The sequence below is a fragment of the Mus caroli genome, unplaced genomic scaffold (genome assembly GCF_978045245.1).
Source record: "Mus caroli unplaced genomic scaffold, Mus_caroli_1 scaffold_33, whole genome shotgun sequence".
NCBI lineage: Eukaryota > Metazoa > Chordata > Mammalia > Rodentia > Muridae > Mus > Mus caroli.
Genome location: NW_028227288.1, coordinates 2,029,168 through 2,036,667, shown reverse-complemented (window position 1 = coordinate 2,036,667; position 7,500 = coordinate 2,029,168).

Below are 7,500 nucleotides of genomic sequence, written 5' to 3'. Positions count from 1 at the left end.
GGGAGGGAGTGACCGGTAGCACCATCTCCTCCCCGCACCGACGACCACCGACGGGACGGGCGGGCGGGGGACGGCGGGGGCCGAACCGGGAAGGCCACCCGTCGTAGCCCGGCGACACCCGCGTCTAGCCGCCGGCGAGGCGGACACACTCCCGACGCGACACAACGCCAGGGCCTAACTGACCGCGGCGCGAAACCGCGCACCGGCGGATGCGGCAGGGGCTCACGGGCGGGCGGAGGCCGCAGCGGGCCCCCCCAAGCACACAGCAGCGAGGCGCAACGTTGGGGAACCGGGAAGCCCCCCGACCCTCCGGGCGGGGCCGGGAGCCCGCGTAGCCGGCGAGAGAAGACCACGACAACGGGAGGCGAGCGGGCAGGAGGCCGGACAGCGGCCAGCTCCCCGGCGAGAAGCGGAGGCGGAGGACGGACCCACCGTGAACTCGGGCCGCGCCTTTGCGCGAGAGATGGCAGGACGGAGGAGGTGAGGTCGACGAGCGACTTGAACCCCGCGAGAGGGAGGAACGAGGGGAGGGCCGAGAGCCCGCGGAGGAAGACCTGAGACCTCGGTGAGAGGGGGTAGACGTCGACCGGAGCCCCCACCGCCACACCGGAACACGCGCGCGGGGTTAATCCCACCGCCAGGGCACCCACCTCGGCGCCCCGGCAGACCCCAACACGCGCCTTCCCGACGGACGACGGGGCCGGACGGGCCCCCCACAGACGCACCTCGGACAGCAGGCCTCCACACCGGCGGGACAATGACCGCTGCTAGCCTCTTTCCCTTTGCCCTCGCGGGGCAACCTTTTCACCTCGCACGCAGCCCTCTCCAAGACCGCGCAAGGCGCCGGCCACGGCCGCAGGGCCGGGACGCCCTCCAAACCACAGCTTCTCCCGCCCGCCGAGCCGGCTCCCTACCCCTCCGCCCCCCAAGACCCCGCTGACCGCCCGGACGCGTGCGTGCCCGGCCGCCCCCCATGCGGGGGGTCCGGCAGCACGGCCACGGGTCGGCCAGGGGGAGAGGGGGGGAGAGGAAAAAGTACCGGCCGCGGCGAGCGGGGAGGGGGAACGACACAGCAGAACGAGGGCCGACGACGACGGCAAGGGCGGCCGCGGCAGGGCCCCTCCCGGAAGGGGGAAACCTCACAAGGGACCGAGAGGCCGCTCGGACAACGGGCCGGACAGGGCACGCGAGGCAAAACCGGCGGGAATCACACTGCACCACTCCCCTGGGCAGTCCCACCACGCCCGCAGCGCCGAGGCGACCCGAAACCTGACGGCCCCCCGGGAGCCCGAGGAGGCGACACCAACACGAGAGAGAGCGATGTCCACGCACCGATGCCGACCGACGAAGACCCACGAGCGGCAGCGGGTCCCCACGTCCGACGACGCGCCGGACGCGGCCAACAGCCGTCCTCCCACAAAACGGCCCGCCCCCGAGAGCGAGATTCAACCAACGCCAGACGCGGACCCTCTCGGCCCCGAGGAGGGGGAAGGAGGGCTCCCGCGATTCCGCCAGCCGTGGGAACGCTGCCACGGGAAGGGGGGACGAGGCGACAGCCACACAGCCCGAGAAGCACACAGCACGCAACACGCGCGGCACAGGCCCGCGTCGCGGGAGCGGCCAAAGTCGTGGACGCGAGCGAGAGGGACGCACGCGACGGAAGGCGCGGGTGAGGCACGGGAAGACGGGCGGGACCCGGGAGCCCACCGTCGCCTCCCCAACACCCCATCCCGCGGCGGCCCCCAGGAGGGGAGGAAGGTACCGCGCACGCGGGGGTGTGCACGGAGCCCTTTCCCCAGCCACCACCACACAACCGGGCCGACCGACCACACGGCCCCGCAACCACGGCAGGACGACCGACAGGCTCTGCCCCGCGTGATCCCTCCCCAAACTCGGAGCGGGGAGGCGCGGGCCGCGGTAGACGAGAGAGCAAACGCTGCGCGCGCAGGAGGTGGTCAGGGGGCGAGCCCTCGAGGGGACCGACCGGGAGAGACCCCTCGAGACCCACACCCTTTCCGGAAGATAGCTAGAGAAGGCAACTTTCTCACTGAGGGCGGGACGGACCCAAAACCCCGACGAGCTCCGGCAACCGAGAGGATACGTGCGACAAGCGCACACACAGGGAAGCGAGAAGACCCACAACGCGGGGGTCCGCGCGGGGGGGTCTGCGGCAACAGGAAGGTTCCCTTCCAAGGGTACTTTGAGCATCCGCGGACAGAGGAGACCCTGCAACCGGTCCCCCCCGAAAGGCCAGGCCCCCCCCCAAGCTCCCCACAAGGAAGCAAGGAGTTTCACGAAACTTCTCAAAAAGGCCAGCCGCGACCGCTCAGCACCAACCCTACGCGCAAGGTCCGCGAGTGCGCGGGGCTGGGCGCTCACCCGACGAAGGGGGCTTGTTTTTCCTAGCCCCCTCCTCTCCTCCTCGACCCCCCTTTCACGGGCTTCCCGGACACGAACGGGAAGGCACAGAGCCAGACAGATAACCGGCAACCGAGAGAGGATGCGTGCGACAAGACCCACACGCGGGCATCCGCGCGGGGGGATCTGCGGCAGCAGGAAGGTTCTCTTCCAGGGGTATTTTGAGCATACGCGGACAGAGGAGACCCTGCAACAGGTCCCCCCCGAAAGGCAGGCCACTGCCACTCTCCAAGCTCCACACGAGGAGCAAGGAAGCTTCACGAAAGTTTTCAAAAAGGCCAGCCGCGACCGCTCAGCACCATCCCTACGCGCAAGGTCCGCGAGTGCGCGGGGTGGGCGCTCGCCCAACGAAGGGGGCTTTTTTTTTTAACCGCCCTTCCTCTAATCCTCGACCCCCCTTTCATGGGCTTCTCGGACACAAACGGGAAGGCACACAGCCAGACGGAGCACCGGAGGCACGCCAGGAAACGGGAAGCGCCACCACCAACTCAGAAGCGGGCACCTAGGTGGCAAAACCTGGAACGATCCAGGAGCACCTCTGCAAGAAACAGAACGCGCGTGCACACACCAGACGGGAAGGTTATGCATTGCCACCAGCCAACATTCCCCGGCTCAGGGAAGATGGGCAAGCGATCCACGAGGACCACGCGAACCACTGCGAGAAGTGCGCGCGGGTCAGTGCTCGGGCCGGAGAGCCGCACCCCTGCCTTCCACACACCACCGGAATACGGATAGGGTGGAGAGACGAGGGGCCCGCTGGCAGAACGAGAAGAGCGGCCGCCATTCGCCATGAATGTCCGTCCCTCGCCTGGCGCGGCTTAGGCCCTGGCCCGAAGAGAACTCAGGAGCACCACATCGATCTAAGCAGAGTGAGCGACAACACGCAACCGGGAGAAACAAGCGAGATAGGCATGTCTTACACGCGGGGCAAGACAGTACGGATCCGGGCAGAGACACAACGAAGGTGCTGCCACAAAAAAAAAAAAAAGTGCACTCGGGAGGCACGTGGCAGGAAGACTCAGACACCACAATCAGGAGAGGATTCGGGACTCTCCACCTCCCCCCCCCGCCAAAAAAAAAAAAAAAAAAAATGCACTCGGAAGGCATGTGGCAGGAAGAACCAAGACACCGCAGACAGGAGAGTGGAGGATTCGGGACTCTCCACCTCCCCCCCGCCAAAAAAAAAAAAAAAAAAATGCACTCGGGAGGCATGTGGCAGGAAGAACCAAGACACCGCAGACAGGAGAGTGGAGGATTCGGGACTCTCCACCTCCCCCCCGCCAAAAAAAAAAAAAAAAAAAAAATGCACTCGGGAGGCATGTGGCAGGAAGAACCAAGACACCGCAGACAGGAGAGTGGAGGATTCGGGACTCTCCACCTCCCCCCCGCCAAAAAAAAAAAAAAATGCACTCGGGAGGCGTGTGGAAGACAGTGGAGGTTCGGGACTCCCAGGGAAAAAAAAAAAAAAAAAAAAAACAGCGCGAGGAACACGAAACACTAGCACGAGACAGCTGGCTGCAACCATTCCACACAGGACACAGGTGTGACAAGGACAACGTGGAAATCGGGAAAAACGCCTGAGAACGCAGCAATATCATAGCCCCTGGTTGTCACAAGCTGCCCAGCAAGCGCACACACAAACGGGAAGCAAAAGCACGGAAAGCAGGAAGCATGTCTCGGGCACAGTTTCAGGCACGGCGACAGACCCAAGCCGATATGCAAAGAAAAATAGGCTGGACAAGCAAACAGCCTTGATTGAAAGGGTCTTTTCTCTTTAGTGTCCTTTAGTGTCCTTTAGTGTAAATAGGGAAAGGACAGCGTGTCACTACATATCTCCAGGTCCAATAGGAACAGATAGAATAGATCAAAACCATAAAAATGACAGGGAGGAAGATGACAGCCCACAGAGAACAACTGGAAGTCATACATGGGGGGGTGGCCCAAAATTGTCCCCATGAAGAAAAGAACCGGACGTCAAACGAAAAACTGGTCGACCTGACAACCGGGAATACTCAAAATACCGATAGGTAAATGAAACAAAGGCGGGACCATAGCTTTCCCTCGGCTTCAGAAGTAAAGCGCCCCCGGTGACAAAGACAGAGAGGGCTTCTGGAGAAAAAAAAGATCCGACACTCCAGGTGGCCCGGCCACATCGGGTTGTAAGCCGGGCCCCTCGCGTCCTCTCGGACTCAGAAGTACAGTGACACCGGTGACAGGGACAGAGAGGGCTTTTGGAAGGAAAAAAAGATCCCAACCTCCAGCTGGCCGGGCCACATCGGCTTGTAAGCCGGGCCCGTCGCGTCCTCTCGGACTCAGAAGTACAGTGACACCGGTGACAGGGTCACGGAGGGCTTCTGGAGGAAAAAAAGATCCGACACTCCAGCTGGCCGGGCCATATCGGCTTGTAAGCCGGGCCCCTCGCGTCCTCTCGGACTCAGAAGTACAGTGACACCGGTGACAGGGACAGAGAGGGCTTCTGGAGGAAAAAAAAAAAAAAGATTCCAACCTCCAGCACCGGGCCACGTCGGCTTGTAAGCCGGGCCCGTCGCGTCCTCTCGGACTCAGAAGTACAGGGACACCGGTGACAGGGACACGGAGGGCTTCTGGAGGAAAAAAAGATCCCAACCTCCAGCTGGCCGGGCCACATCGGCTTGTAAGCCGGGCCCGTCGCGTCCTCTCGGACTCAGAAGTACAGGGACACCGGTGACAGGGACACGGAGGGCTTCTGGAGGAAAAAAAGATCCCAACCTCCAGCTGGCCGGGCCACATCGGCTTGTAAGCCGGGCCCGTCGCGTCCTCTCGGACTCAGAAGTACAGGGACACCGGTGACAGGGACACGGAGGGCTTCTGGAGGAAAAAAGATCCCAACCTCCAGCTGGCCGGGCCACATCGGCTTGTAAGCCGGGCCCGTCGCGTCCTCTCGGACTCAGAAGTACAGTGACACCGGTGACAGTGACACGGAGGGCTTCTGGAGGAAAAAAAGATCCGACACTCCAGCTGGCCGGGCCACATCGGCTTGTAAGCCGGGCCCGTCGCGTCCTCTCGGACTCAGAAGTACAGTGACACCGGTGACAGGGACACGGAGGGCTTCTGGAGGAAAAAAAGATCCGACACTCCAGCTGGCCGGGCCATATCGGCTTGTAAGCCGGGCCCCTCGCGTCCTCTCGGTATCAGAAGTACAGGGACACCGGTGACAGGGACAGAGAGGGCTTCTGGAGGAAAAAAAGATCCCAACCTCCAGCTGGCCGGGCCACATCGGCTTGTAAGCCGGGCCCCTCGCGTCCTCTCGGACTCAGAAGTACAGTGACACCGGTGACAGGGACAGAGAGGGCTTCTGGAGGAAAAAAAAAAAAAAAAGATCCGAACCTCCAGCACCGGGCCACGTCGGCTTGTAAGCCGGGCCCGTCGCGTCCTCTCTTACTCAGAAGTACAGTGACACCGGTGACAGGGACACGGAGGGCTTCTGGAGGAAAAAAAGATCCGACACTCCAGCTGGCCGGGCCACATCGGCTTGTAAGCCGGGCCCGTCGCGTCCTCTCGGACTCAGAAGTACAGGGACACCGGTGACAGGGACACGGAGGGCTTCTGGAGGAAAAAAGATCCCAACCTCCAGCTGGCCGGGCCACATCGGCTTGTAAGCCGGGCCCGTCGCGTCCTCTCGGACTCAGAAGTACAGTGACACCGGTGACAGGGACACGGAGGGCTTCTGGAGGAAAAAAAGATCCGACACTCCAGCTGGCCGGGCCACATCGGCTTGTAAGCCGGGCCCGTCGCGTCCTCTCGGACTCAGAAGTACAGTGACACCGGTGACAGGGACACGGAGGGCTTCTGGAGGAAAAAAAGATCCGACACTCCAGCTGGCCGGGCCACATCGGCTTGTAAGCCGGGCCCGTCGCGTTCTCTCGGACTCAGAAGTACAGTGTCCCGGGTGACAGGGACAGAGAGGGCTCCTGGAGGAAAAAAAAAAAAAAAAAAAAAAAAGATCTGAACCTCCAGCACCGGGCCACGTCGGCTTGTAAGCCGGGCCAGTCGCGTCCTCTCGGACTCAGAAGTACAATGTCCCCGGTGACGGGGACAGAGAAGGCTTCTGGAAGAAAAAATAAATAAAAATGCGTAGGACTTTAAGCCTTCTGGTCGACCTAATAACGTCGCCACCAACCTTCTATTTCCCCAAAGGGCGCGCAGCAACTCAGTCTGCTTTGCCCATCTCCCGGTACAACCTCCTTGGTACAGACTGTCCCTCCACACGACACCATCTCCGATACGCCCCGCCTGCTTGCCGGATCTCATGTCACCCTGGCCGCCTCACCACAGGCACTTCCCTCCTCTGTGTCACCAAGCGGAGACGGCAGGAGCGTTGCGGAAACTTGTCACCACTAGGTGTCGCCCGACAACAGTCTCCATCAACCAAACAAACCAATACAGATCGCTCACGCGCCGCCACATTCATTCACTCATTCGGTCTCTCCCGAGGGTCCTCCCGAGCTCAGGGTGGGACACTCGCGCACGCACCACGGAGCAGCGTACCCACCCACCACTTCTCCCGAGTGGCACAAACGGTCCCCATCGTCCCGCCCGAACATAGCGAACGCGGGCTAGACTCGGGCACCCAAAAACGAAAGTAGGACAGTGAGTGGTGAAAACAGGCGAAACCGTTCTCTAAGTCAAAGTACGTGGCTGGCGAATCGGTCTGCGGGGCGAGGGAACAGGCACAATTAGGGGAACGGAGCACAGTATAGGAAGGGAGCATCTAAGCACGGTGTCAGTGGAAGGTGGCGGCGACCTCAGTTCCACCCCATTTAGGTCTCATTTTTAAAACACTCTACCGCTTGGGGTTTGTTGTTTTCTGGGGCTCGCTGCCACCGCCCGCCGGCCACTCACCCGCCCGCCCGCCCGCTGGCTCGCCCTCCCCCCCCCCCCCCGCCCGCCCGCCCGCCCGCCCGCTCGCTCGCTCGCTCGCTCGCCCTCCCCGCCCCCGCCCGCCCGCCCGCCCGCTCGCTCGCTGGCTCGCCCTCCCGCCCGCCCCCTTTTCCAAGACTAAATTCAGAGTTAAAACAGTGGTGGAATGGTTAAAATGCCCGT